The following is a 13,714-nucleotide window of genomic DNA, read 5'->3' on the forward strand; positions in this document are numbered from 1 at the left end:
TCAAAAGAGAAAAAAAAAGTCATAATGGTTGGATCTCGTTTTCTCTGCAGAATTTGAGTGATGGGAAAATTCTTATGAGAAAAGCAATCAAAGCACAGGGTGAGAATAAACTTGACAGAGGGCTGCATGCAGCAGGGAAAGTCTCTGTAGGCAGCCAGACAGAGCTGCTGGTGAGGGACTGGTAGGACGGTCTCTCCTCTGAAAGGAAGATGAGAGAGAAAGGGTGGCAGTGGGAGGACCATGTTCAAGGACTGAGTTGAAAATTCTAAAAGGATGAGAAGCAAGAAAACGCTCCAAAAAAAAAAAAAAAAGTTAAATCATGTGGCTTGTATTAAGAACACACCATCCATTTTTAGGCATTTTCCCCCACCAAGAGACTTAGCAAAGATTCCAAATGCTTTTATTTACTATTTGAGAAAAGGCCATTTGGGGACAGGGACTGAATTATGTTTAAGTTACAATTCAATAGTATATTGATTTGGAATATATGTATTTATTAGCCTGAGTTACTTCTTTTAGCTCTTTCTTCACTTTATATTTTGATAATACACTTTCCTAAATAGCAATAAATCTGAAAAATATTTTAAAAATGTATTTTTAAATCAACAAAAAAATAAAGTTCTAGCTGGGTATTACAAGGCTTCCTGCCAAGTACAGTAATTGTTACTTGTGGAATTTTCTTAGAATGGCCAAGGCATTTGACTCAATAACTATAACTTTGGAATGAGTAGCTGGGTGGAGACATTAGTCTGTTGGAAATTTGGTGGGTTAGTTCAAGCCCATATGCTGGAAGAAAAGATTTATCGATGGATTTGCTCAGCAGATCCAAGAAACACATGGTGTATGTTTTCTTCAAATCGAACACTGAATTTCATTAACCTGTGCTATTGGCTCCCCCTTTCTCTTAACAGATTGCTTCTTTTTTCTACTCTTTTTGCCTTTTTTGTTTTTTATACCATAGTAAGCTGTTTACTAAATTAAACTCTTTGGGATATATAAGTACAAAGACCACACTTAGGTCATGTTAAGAAGAGGGAGTTCAGTTACTTGAGAATACATGTAGACTGGAAACAACCACAAAGTTTGAGCAGCTGGAGCAAACCAGGGACCAGAGGACGCTACTTCACTGTTCAGCCAAGCAACACAGAAAGCATGGTTCCCAGCCACGATGTCCAGATCCAGACTTTGACGTTCTTCTCTCACGGAATGTGAGTTGAAACTGAATTTCCTTGTTGTTCTATTCCAGTTGGCAAGGTGTGAAATGAATTTATAGAAATTTAGAATATAAATGTAAGCAAATAAATTGCAAATGGTACACCCTAAAGTGCAAAAGTTAATTCAAAAACTTTTATCTGTGAAGTATTTGTTATGGATGTGCAGAGAACAATTAAGGAACAATTTTAAATTTTGAATAGCTTTTCACTGCTGCACATTTATTAGGTCCTAAAGGTGATTAACATATCTTTAGTTTCCTCTACCTTTTTATTTCAGTTCACTGACCATATTTGTACATAGTTAATATTTACTTTTAAAACTCAAACCATTAACACAAACAATTAAAAAGCGTAAAGTTTTTCTCCTCTTTGATTTGTTCCTGTGTTAAAAATGCTAAACCATGAGATGCGGTTGTGCGGATCTCCCCTGATAATTGGCACACATGTGGCTCTGTCTGCAGTGGGCCTGCTGCTGTACAGGACTCGTGCGCCTCACGGCTCTCACCCATTCTGTTTTTCCCTTGCATGTAAGTCACTTAAAAATTCATTATTTCAGAAAATCACTGTACGTTTTCAGGGTATAATTTGCCTTCTTTGTCACTTAATGTGAATAAAAAGATCACTATATTTTCTAAGAGACAGGTTGAAAAGCTAGTCAAGGAGGTAATATTCCTCTGTTATACCTATAGTATCTGAAAAATTAACCTACCCCTTCTGCTGAGACACAGGAAATTTCACCCCAAAACTTCTTTAAATGAATTTAAACGTTGTTCAAAAGGTTATTTATAGAACCTTTCAGTTCACAAATCCCTAGAGTTAATTTGCTTTGCTTAGAATTCAGTCCTTGACCACACAGAGAGGGAAATTCAAAAAGCAGTAGAGTCCCAACTCACTGGAAGTTAGCTGGGGAAACATTGTGCTTCAGCTGATTTTAGACTCGGGATGTAGCTCATTAACATTTTGTAAATATGAAGTATCCAAGAACCACATTTATTACGAATCCAAGAGTAAGGTGAGGTCACCTGTTTCAAACTTGTTAGAAATTTGCTTTGGGATTTTATGGGGAATGTGGCCCCCCTTGTGTGATTTCCTGAACTGCAGGGGTGGAAAAGCTAAAATCTACACCTCTCAAGGTCTGCTGAAGTTAAGGGTAAAGGATTAGGTTCTACAGTCAGATGGGATGCACAAAATTGGAAACTTAGGTTAAAGCAGAGGTTCCACTTGTTCGGTTTCTGCTGATTTTGCTGGTAAGCACGAACTGTGCAGGAATTAGGATTCCCTGCTGCCGAGGAGTCCCCCACATCTCTTCAGCAGCTTTGCAGGGCTAGGGTCTAGTACTGAGCCTAGGAGGGGCAGGATGGCTCTAGAGCTAACAGCTACACATACCCCTGAATTGCAGCTATGTTAACTGTTCTGAGAGCAACGTTTCCAGGGACAGCTTCCAGATTTCCAGCTTCCCTCAATGTGGTCAAGGTAGCAGCTCCCTTAGTGGGCCAGAATCATTCTGAAATTATTTCTGGACTCCAATTCTCCATCTCTCTCGATGATTTTTAAAAGGACCTAATTCTTGAGTTAAATTACTTCCTGCTTGAACTAGAGTATTTTCTGTTGTCTGTGACCAAATCTTGATTGATAATAGTGTTTGAGACAGTGGGTTATGTACTTAACCTACTTGGGTTTGAAGGAAGTGAGGATTGACCTACCATCAAATGATGGAATAATAGTAATCTATGGTGGCTAGTGGTGAAATAGTTACATAAATCGTTACCTGTATTCACCTGCCCTGAAGTGCCTAGAGAACATGGCTTTGATAACTGAGTGATAAGCTGGCACAGTATGAAGACATATGGATAGGGATAAGCTGGCACAGTATGAAGACATATGGATAGGGATAAACTGGCTACTGCAGACTGCAGTGGAGAGATTAAAAAGAGAAATAAAGAATTCAAGGCTTTAAATTATCCACTCCATGTGGTTAGAGAACCAGGGAATTTTTAGCTTTAAAAGAATCCTCTTTCTTGTGGCTGTTGGTTGCCAGAAATCAGAGTCTGACGCTATGGCTTGTTAAATTACAACATGGGTTGAATTCAAAGATTTGCCAGGTTTCTTACAGGAAAATGCATATCTTGGGAAAGAGTAAGATGCTGGGATTTGGTGAGATGATCCTTGGAAGGATTTGGAAAATTCTGCTTACCTCAAAACTAAGCCCACTGACTTTCAAGTGACAGCAAATATTGCCCCTTTGTCCTGTGTTCTAATCTTTCCTTGCTTTAAAAACCTGCGGCGACCTTTGTTGAAGTTGTCACCTTACCTGGGGATACTAATGTTCCATACCACTTAAAGCATTTCTTCCAGACCTATAAGTAGAATCTGATATCACAGAAACCTAATTACAAAGCCATACATGAAAGGAAAATACGTTGCTCTTCAAAACACTGCAAAATTTTACTTAAAAGAACTAAAGGAATATGCTGATTCTCACAAGAGCCTCATTGTACAGAAAGAGCTGGCCTGATAGAAGAGTGATATGGCTTATTGAAGACAGTACTTGTGATGCTAGCTGGAAGTGAACTCCTTGTAAATTGGGGTCCACATAGAAGATGAAATCTGTTCTCAACCAGTGACTAGTGTATATATGGGTCTGGACAGGAAGAGGTGCAATTGGGAATAGCACTGTTCATGGTATGCTGACCACAGTCTTGCCAAACTTGCTTCTACCTTACTAAGACTAGGGTTACAAAGCTCTCATTGGCCAGGACTAAGTTCCATGTCAACCCTCAGTAATCAAGCATCAAGTCCACACAAAACAAATGGTTTGAGAAGAGGTCAGATAGTAGTTTTCCAAAGGAATATCTGAATATGCTTGCCAGAAGAAGGGAAGGGAATTCTGGATACCAAAACAACAACTGCCATGTCATCTAGGAAGCCATTGCCCCATGTATCCCTTATACCTTCATAAACCCTGAAAATCTACCACAAGCAAATCATTGCTGTTGTTTAAAATTTGCTCTTTTAAAAGTGGCAAACACTTTCTACTTAGGGTATTATCCTCATTGTAAAGATGAGAGATTAAGTAATCTGTGTGAAGTGGTAGAAATGGGACTTCATACAGAGCTGTTTGACCACAAAGCCCCTACTCTCAAAGAAAACAAAGTAAGTAAATCATATACATGCTGTAAAATTTAAAAGGTGCAGTTAAGGAATCTATAGTGAAAAATAAATTTCCCTTTCACCTCTGCCTCTTAGATACCAATTTACCTGGGGTAACTGTTAGCAATTTCTTGTGTATACTTTATGTATATATGTACACAGGTATACAAGTATACACAAATATTTATCCTAAAAACACAAAAAGATAGTATCATAAGATTGTTTTATGCTTTAAAAAATATATATCCATGTACCTATCATGGTGACCATTGCATATTAGTACAAGCAGTGTGGCCTTACTGGTTTTGCTAATATCTACACAGTACTTAATGTCTATATAGAGCTTTATTTGTGTAACGATCCTTACTTACTCATCTTAAAGTTCTTTCTAATATTTTGCTTTTATTTAAAAAATGCTGCAATGAATATCCTTGTATAGATAGCTTTTTGCTCATATTTGAATATATATGCAGGATATAGTACTGAAAAGAGGGTTTTTGAATAAAAGGGTCTGTGTGTTTTTAATTTGTTAGTCACTGTCAAATTGCCTTCCAAAAGGATGATTTCCTCCTGCCAAGAGGAAGGTTTTCACTCCTGTCAGCAGTATATGAAAGCACCTATTTTCCTGTAGTATCCTACTCAACTCAGGGTGTACTCAAGCATTTTGATCTTAATCAATCTGATAAATAGAAATGGTAATTTTTCTTATAGGTTTAATTTGAATTTCTTTTATTATGAATGATTTTGAATGTCTTTTCATAAGTCTAAAAGTAATTTGTATTTCCAGTCGTGTTAAGTGTTTATAACCTTAATCTCCTGAGTTGTTAGTCCTTTCAATTTGATTTATGGTAGTTAATTATAGATTAATGAAATAAGCTATATTTTCTTCTGTGTTACCAATAGTATCCTCATTTGTTTACAGTACTGTTATTCTAGGCAGAATCTTATTTTCAGTTCTTTGATCGTTTCTAGAGCTGTGTTTTAAAATATGGAAGTCTTTTTGGTGTAAAAAGTGAGAGTGGGATCCCACTTTCCTTTCTTTTCTAGATAACAAAAGTTCCCATTTCAACAACTATGTAATGTTGCTTTCTTGAGAAGATTCTCAAAGATAACATCTTAACAGTTCTATCTACCTTGTACCCCTCACAGTCCAGCAATTTATCAGTGCCTTTCAAACTGCTTCCTCAGAGTTAGACGTTGTTTTATTTTATTATTTATTTAGTTATTATTTTCATTGAGAAATAATTGACATGTAACATTGTGCAAGTTTAAGGTGTACAACATGTTGATTTCATATGCTGTACACCTTAAACTTGCACAGTGTCACATGTCATTTGTATATTGCATAAATGACTCAGAGAGGTGAAGTCATTGCCAATGTCACACAGGCAGTAAGTGCAGAAGCAGAGGTTGGACAGCTCTACCATGCTGACTGACAGAAAGGATGAAGACTGGCAGGGTGGTTGGGACTTCAGAGGTCAGAAGCCTCATAAGTGAGCAGGCCAGGATGGAAGGAGGATGAGAAGACAGAGAGAGCCCTGCCACTCAGGTGACTTGGAAATTTGTCCTTGTAGCCAGCTCTCTCTCTTTCCCACCCCAGGGGCAACCCCAGTGTAGACGATAGAGCTGGGGTGGGGCAGAGGTACAGCAGGACATAATGTGGCGAATTCCCTCCCTTAAGCCACTGAAATAGCTCATTTAAAAGAACAAATGGACTGGGTGGTCAGAGAGAATGCAAGATCCCACTATTCCCAGCAGTTAAACAGCCTGTGGGCTACATCCAGGTCCACAAGGAGGTAGAGAGACATACAGGGAAGGCTGGCTCCTACATCTGCTGAGACATGCAAGCACTCGGACCCACACTGCAGCCCCTGACACAGACTCTTTCAAACATGGATCAGGCTGGAGTCTAGCTGCTACAACCCATGGGAGAGGGACGGGAACCAGAGGCAGGGATTAGTGTGAGATGGCTTGGAGCTCCCAGAAATCTGTCGTCTGTCAGTCTGCTGGGTATTTTCCCTGAGGCTTAGCTGGTCTTGAGCACTCCTGCCAAGGAATGGCTCAGGCAGCCAGTGACCACATGGAAAACCTTGCCTGTTGTTTTGATACTGATGGCTCTCAGGAAGATGGCAACTATTCAAGAAGGTTGTACACACTTCTGAGATTTTATGTACCTAATCTTTTAAAAATAAGCCCTAGATTTTCTAAAGCATGGTATAGCACCTAGTTTGAACTTGGTTAAGTTCATGAAAGTAACCAAAAAAATAGTGTAGGCCTCTGAGTGTAAGCACATGAACAGATTTCTAAGAGAACTTACTTAAACCTTCTGAAATCTGTATCTTTTCACAGGTAACTATATATTATTATTTTAAGAACTTTATTATTATTAGATCGTTAAGTGTTGTGTCTAACAACAAGATTTTTCTGGGATTAAAATGAAATAAATAAGTAGACAAATTGCCTTAATATTGATTAATAACAAGATCTCTTAGAAAATGTATATAGTATTGGGTACTCAGCCTAATAATCCAGGTGTACTTTTTATAGTAAGAATTCATAATACTTTCTGGATTCTTACCAGCTGCAATAAAAAATTAACTCACTTTATAACACCACCTTTCTGCCCAAAAGTGAAAAATAGAAAATAAGGAAAGTAGTGACTGTTGCTATTAACAGAAAGTGATATTTGTGTTTCAATTTGGTAAAATAATTTATGTGATTAAGGAGAAGTGAGGCACGTTGGAGGCAGTACAGGGTAGGAGTCAGACACAATGCCAATTCTGTCTCTGCTTCGTATGTAGGGATAGTTACCTTACATCTCTGAGCTCCCTCAGCCTTTTATTTTGTAAAATGGGGTAATAAAAACTATCTTAGAAGATAGTTGAGAGGATAATGGCACATAGCAGTCATTCAAAAATGATTTCGTTCACTTTTATTAATAATATGGAAAGTAAATTGTCAACCAAGAACAAAATGTTCTTCCTTTGAATCTAAGAGAATTAGGTTCCCAAGCTAAAGCTTGTTACAGTTACTAAATGTAAATTAAACCACTATTTCTTTGGACTGTAGACCTTTTTTATATCTAGTAGGACAGAAACAGTTTAGAACTTGTAGGTGACTTTATAGTATAAAAATCAATGCTTTTTGGGTGGAAATATTACTCCCCTAAATTTGGAAACATTGTGTGTCCCTGAGCAAGTCTCCCAGCTACTATCTGCCACAGTGTTATTATTTCTAAAATACTTGTGATGAGGAGCCACTTTCAGGCTAAAATTAAAGGACATAATGGTTTTGTTTTGGAAAAAACTGATTCATCAATATTTTTTCCCATGTCTATAAAAAGTATTTGAAAATGAAACAAAACAAAGTAGTAAAAATTTTGGTATGTACTTTTCCTTGGATAATGAGGAACTCATTCAAGTCCTCTTGAAAAAGATTCTTTTGTGCTCTGGTCAAGGTGGCCTACTTTCTTTTTGTGTTGAAGGGCTTTGAAATTAGAAGTTATTTGTATTTTCCCAGGGAGTGGCTGCTTTGGGAAGAAAGAAAATTATATGCCTGAAGAACATGGTTGGCCAATTTATTGTTGTTTATGTCTATACTAGGCCTAAAAGGAAATGCATAGAATCCAAGTTTGGTTTTTTTCCCCTGAGATACAGTGTCCCATTTTGTATGTGTGTGTGTGTGTGTGTGATGGAATAATATTTTTTCCCTTGTTTTAGTATTCAGATGTGAATTATTTGAGATCACATTCTGAACCAAACCACATTTATTTGTAAGAAATAGAGGGAAAAGAACATATCAGAAATCTTTCCCTTACAAGAAAGTTTTAGTAAAAGTGTTTTCCCTCTTCTGCAAGATTGCTTAAGTGCATTTTAATTCCTCTGAAGTGTTCATTTTGAAAAACTGTCTACAAAAATAAATTACTCCCTCTGAAATGATTTTGTATTCATATGGACTTGTTCCTGTGTCCTGGGTGGGAAATGAGTAGCTCAGTCACCTGGGATATTATGTAGCTTGGGACTGTCAAAAGGAATGTGTAACCACAGTTATCCTTAGATCAAAAAGAGTTTGCAGTGGACACATAGAATAAATTGATTTGTAAAATACAGATGGTAGAGTCAAAAAGGAATCTTTAAAACCTGGTGTTGGCAGAATGATTTCATTCATTTGTGCTCAGTGCCCTCTCCTGGTCACTGTGAGTAATGTTCAGGAGCTTATTCATTTTCTACATCTGCTTTGGTATGAAACATGATATGTACAGCCATACATGTACTCCAAGCTGGGCTTCCTATATGAGGAAAGAAATCTGAAGAGAAGTGACTCTTAACTTTACAAGAGTCGGAGTCTCATTTCCCTCCCTCACCCTAGTACTTTGATCATCAAGCAATGTTTGATTAGCCTTGTATGGTAGGGTAACTTTTATTTGTTACCTGGCCTGCACTTCTCTTTTTCTTATGAATTCACCATCAATCCAAGGGAATCCTGCATCTGACCTGTTTGTACATGACAGGAGTGAGGTGTGGAACAGATGAGAAAAGAAACATTCTCCTCCTCTCCGACGCTCATTCATATAGTAGCAGCATTTATGTAAGCCCCAGGGAAAGGGAGCAGCCCAATGTAATTGAGTGTTTAAACCTAAATAGCAATGAAGTCACTGAATTTTACTTTAAATTTTTGCATCAGGTAGAATGGAGGGGTCTCAGAATGGGAAATTATATGAAATTTACTACTGAAAAATTGTATCACTATACCTGTTCAAAACCTGTGATTGAATTAGGAAATTTTCTGCCTGATAACTTCAACAGAAAAACAGTTTTCAATCAGAGAGCTTAGCATATCAGAGTTGGGAGTGACTGCAGATGCCACCTAACCTAGTTTCTAGTCTAAGACAGACTTTCAATCTCTTCTGCGAGAAGAGGTAACTGTGTTTCCCCAGACAAAGAATGGGCTTGCTTACTGTTTTTTTTAAAAGCAGTAGATTCCACCAAGTTCAGTGTTCTTTAGCTGTGATGCAAACCCACTGTATGTATTAAATCCATCTGAGCATATTGGGTCATGTTGGTGGGACTTGGGGACTGGAGAACTGATGTGAATATGCTGATACTCATACTGCTTGCTGTGCCATGAGTAATAGAGTTCTGTGTTTCTGATCCAGGAGTCTGCGTCTTCAGCCAGCCAGCACCCAGTACCAGTAACAGGCTTATCTGTAAGTAGAACAAAATCAAATCCCAGACCTGACAGTAGCCTCCCATCCTATTGAAAATATTTTTTTCACTGTAGCATTCTATAATTAATATTTTTACCTTCTTAATGTGTTAGAAATGAGGTCAATTCCAAAACTTAATTCATTTATCTTATTCATCTTTCCCACTGTGATAAGCTATTTATAGAAATCAATAAATTTAAAAATATTTAGACTATGTTGCTGGCAAAAAACAGATACACAGATTGATAGAACAGAACAGAGAGCCCAGAAATAAACCTGCAAACTTACAGTGAATTAATCTACAGCAAAGGAAGCAAGAATATACAATGGAGAAAAGACAGTCTTTCAGTGAGTGGTGCTGGGAAAACTGGACAGCTACATGTAAAAGAACAAGATTAGAACATTTTCTCACAACACATACAAAAATAAACTTAAAGTGAATTAAAGACCTAAATGTAGTACCTGAAACCTTAAAACTCCTAGAAGAGAACATAGAATACTCTGTGACACAAATCATAGTAATATTTTTTTGAATCAGTCTCCTGAGGCAAAAGAAACAAAAGCAAAAATAAATAGACCTAATAAAACTTAAAAGCTTTGCACAGCAAAGGAAATCAAAAACAAAATGAAAACATACCCTACTGAATGGGAGAAAATATTTGCCAATGTTATGACTGATAAGGAGTTAGTATGCAGAATATATAAGCAGCTCATACAACTCAATATTAAAAAAAAAAACAATTAAAAAAATGGGCAGAAGACCTGAACAGACGTATTTCCAAAGAAAATATAAGATGGCCAACAGGCACATGAAAAGATACTCAAATCACTAATCATCAGAAATGCAAATCAAAACCACAATGAGATACCACTTCATTCCTGTCATGATGGCTATCATCAAAAAGCCTACAAATAGCAAATGTTGGCAAGGATGTGGAGAAAAGGGAACCCTCATACATTGCTGGTGGGAATGTAATCTGGTACAGCTACTATGGAAAACAATATGGAGATTCCTCAAGAAAGTAAAAATAGAACTACCATATAATCTAGCAATTCCTCTCCTTGGAATTTCAATTCCAAGAAAATGAAAACACTAATTTGAAAAGATGCATGTACCCCAGTGTTTATAGCAGCATTATTTACAGTTGCCAAGATATGAAAGCAACTTTAGTGTCCATCAACAGATGAATGGATAAGGAGGTGGTACATATATATAATTGAATATTATTCAGCCATAAAAAAAAATGAAAGTCTGCCATTTGCAGAAATGGGAGTGGACCTAGAGAGTATTATGCTTAGTGAAATAAGTCAGACAGAGAAAGACAAATACTGTATATCACTTATATGTAGAATCTGAAAAAAATTAATATAACAAAACAGAAGCCTACTTACAGATATAGATAACAAACTAGTGGGTACCAGTGGTGAGAGGGAAGGGAGAGGGGCAAGACAGGGTAGAGGATTAAAAGATACAAACCACTATGTACAAAATAAATAAGCAACAAGGATATAATATATAGCAAAGGGAAATATAACCATTGTTTTATAATAACTTTAAGTGGAGTATAATCTATAAAAATATTGTATCACTATGTTGTACACCTGAAACTAATATAATACTGTAAATGAACTATACTTCAATATAAAAATTTTTTTAAATATTTGGGATATAAAAATGTGTTACTCCTATTAATCTCTTATGAAGAGAAAGTATCTCTCTTTTCAGAAAGCAAAACTTCAGCAAAATTTTAATGAGGCATGCTGTACACCTCATTCCACTAAAGAAGAAAATAGCTAAAATCCAGCACAGATTTGATAACTGTCTGTGTTCCTCACCAAAATTTTGAAAGGAAGGAATATATGTATTCAGCCACCACAGATAACCTACCACACTGCTCCTGGTACATAGAAAGTGTTCAATTAATATTTTAAATGAATTAATAGATAGGAATACTCTAAATTTTGTTGACTCTGTGATGATGAGCCCAAGATAATGTCTTCAAATGCCATAAAAAAATAACTCCCAGGAGTAAATGACTAATGATGGCTGGAATGGTTGTGGGAAAGGGCTCATTACTTTAAGACTGATTTTGTTTTAGTTGGATACATACTTTCCCAGTGATCTTTTTTTTTTTCCCATTAAAAAAATGAATTAGAAGCCTAAGTATAATTATACCTGAAGTTAAAAGCAGAAAACGGAAGAGAAAACATGCTTTTTATTATGGAAAATTTCAAACATATATAAAGATAGAATAGTATAATGAGCCTACAGGTACCCACCAAACAGTTTCAACAGTTACCAAACATGGCCTGTCTCATTTCATTTATAGCCCCTACCACTCCACTCCTCTACTAGATTCTTTTGAAACAGATCATGAGAGAATGTCAGTTTATCTAGAAATACTTGAGAACTAACACAGTTTTAAATGAAGAGAATAAAAATTTCCAGAAATGATTGATGATTATCATGAACTTAATATTTCTAGTTAAAGTGAAACATGACCAGAAGTGGTATTTCACACTAAAAAGTACTTTTATTTCTTTAGTATGGTCAGCTCTAATCTGTGCTTAAGCAGAGAGATATTTTAAGGCTCTCTTAACTGTTTTTTTTTTTTTTTTGCTTTGCTCTTAATTTTTATCACTGAATTTAGAATGTATTGATGATTAAACTAGATTCAGGCTACTAATGGAAATTAAAAAGACCATTTCAAGTCTAAATTAAGTTTTCCATCAGAAGTAAGAATATTTTCCAGTTACTACCAGTTTGGGGGTAGAATTGTTAATACTTGATTTATATGATAGGAAGTCTAAAAGTAATTATTTATCTCTGTTAAAATAGCCATATTGATTTTTTTCACAACTCCTGATACTATAACTTGGCAATGGAAAGCACTTTTGAGAGTTAATGTTAGTGTGCATATGTATTTAGAATTGAGAGAAAATTCTGTAGTTTGTTGGCTTATATTCAGTCAGCAAACACAGATTTAGCCTTATTTGCTAAAATATTAAAACACTTGTAGGTAAATAGCAGCTGTTCTAAGCCTCTTGACTGTATTCTGCCTGCATAGGCCACCTGGATCTCCCCATGATCCAGCAACTAAAAGGTTAAAATATAGCCCAGCAGAGAACCTGGAGGACCCAGCTCTACCATTAGGCGGCTCTCACTCTAACTGATAGGTGCCCCTGCTTTACTGATTGTTAAACATGATGAAAAACTGCTTAAGTTTAGAAGATGGTAATAGAACTGATTCAGGGAATAGATAAAAAGTGGAACAAATAGTGGCAGGAACATAAGGAATAGTCCCAGAAAAGCAGGATGGAGATAAATAGAAAACACGGCTAAGAGTTACCTATGTACATAAAAGAAACAGAACTGATGTAGTATTTCAAAGCTAGAAGACTAGGTGAGAAATAGATATAAAGACAATAAAAAATCACAATAGGATTATATAGAGAGTGCCTGTGCTGAACACTACAAAGCAAATAAATGAAAACCAGGTTGACTTTGGTGATAAAGGATGTTGCTGGTGGGCACTGTAAAAAAAAAAAAAAAGTTCCTGTAATATACTATGAATTTGCTATGAATAGAATAGAAGCTCTATTAACTTATGACTATTTCACCAACTTGCCATGCTAACCAGTGTTTTCCATTCCTCTTCATAAAGCACACTGATCAGTGCCCACAGTTTGCTGAATGTAGACAGTCATCAGGCTTTTCTCCAGTCAGCCGAGCTCCTACCAGTGGAGGTATGTTTACCCATGTAACAGTCAGTTGTGGTTGTTCCTAAACCTGTTTGTGTCAGTTGTACTTGTAATTTCAAATATATAAATTATTATATAAATTTAATGAAATATGAGTGAAAAGGGGGAAAGTAGTTGTGTTTCTATGAAAATTAAGTTAAAAGATTTGATAGAGATGTCACTAAAAATTGCTGTTGAATTAAATGTAGACAATTAGTGTAGAAAACTGGGGAGGGGAGATTCATTTTACTCTAGAAGGATTTTATACTCACATTGCTTTACAAGTAACTTCAAAATCTCAATCCACCTTAAAGAAATAAAAAATTAGAGATATAGATAATGCATGATGAAGTGGTTTATTTAAAAAAAAACAGCATATGTTTAATCATTTAATCTATTGGCT

The 13,714-nt window shown here is 36.2% G+C and overlaps 1 protein-coding gene across 2 annotated transcripts in view; it reads left to right on the forward strand.

Annotated features, from left to right (window-relative positions):
• Positions 1-720: 720 nt before the first annotated feature.
• The window catches only part of ZNF475 (zinc finger protein 475), an 83,126-nt gene continuing 70,132 nt past the window's right edge, over positions 721-13,714 (forward strand). For both annotated transcript variants that reach the window (XR_010379555.1, XM_064483432.1), the window contains exons 1-3: positions 721-1,208; positions 9,520-9,570; positions 13,236-13,317. The gene's annotated coding sequence lies outside the window, so the exon portion shown is untranslated. The remainder of the gene's footprint in view (positions 1,209-9,519; positions 9,571-13,235; positions 13,318-13,714) is intronic.

The sequence above is a fragment of the Camelus dromedarius genome, chromosome 3 (assembly GCF_036321535.1).
Source record: "Camelus dromedarius isolate mCamDro1 chromosome 3, mCamDro1.pat, whole genome shotgun sequence".
NCBI classification, from domain to species: domain Eukaryota; kingdom Metazoa; phylum Chordata; class Mammalia; order Artiodactyla; family Camelidae; genus Camelus; species Camelus dromedarius.